Source organism: Gracilinanus agilis, chromosome X (genome assembly GCF_016433145.1).
Source record: "Gracilinanus agilis isolate LMUSP501 chromosome X, AgileGrace, whole genome shotgun sequence".
Lineage (NCBI taxonomy): Eukaryota > Metazoa > Chordata > Mammalia > Didelphimorphia > Didelphidae > Gracilinanus > Gracilinanus agilis.
In genome coordinates, this window is record NC_058136.1 from 52,720,712 (window position 1) to 52,721,472 (window position 761).

Consider the following 761-nt stretch of genomic DNA (forward strand, 5'->3'; position numbering starts at 1 on the left):
GGACCAGATGGATTTACAAGTGAATTCTAACAAACATTTAAAGAACAATTTAATCCCAATGTTGTATAAATTATATTTATATGTATATGTATATATATAGTATGCTGTATATATAATGCTATGTATTATGCTATATGTAGATATATATATATATATATTACATATATAATATAAAATAAGCAAAGAAGGAATCCTACCAAATTCTTTTTATGACACAAATATTGTACTGACACCTAAGCCAAGAAGACACAAAACATAGAAAGAAAATTACAGACTAATTTCCCTAATGAACATTGATGCAAAAACATTAAATAAAATACTAGCAAAGAGAATACAGCACTATATCACAAGTACTATTTAATTATGACCAGGTGGGGTTTATACCAGGAATACAAGGCTGATTTAATATTAGGAGAACTATTTTTTAAACATTTATTAATATTCATTTTTAACATGGTTACATGATTCATGCTCCTACTTTCCCCTTCACCCCCCGCACTCCCTCCACCCATGGCCGATGCACTTTTCCACTGGTTTTAACATGTGTCATTGATCAAGACCTATTTCCAAATTGTTGTTAGTTGCATTGGTATGGTAGTTTCGAGTCTACATCCCCAATCATGTCCTCCTCAACCCATGCGTTCAAGCAGTTGTTTTTCTTCTATGTTTCCTCTCCTGTAGTTCTTCCTCTGAATGTGGGTAGTGTTCTTTACCATAAGTTCCTCACAACTGTCCTGTGTCATTGCATTGCTGCTGGTACA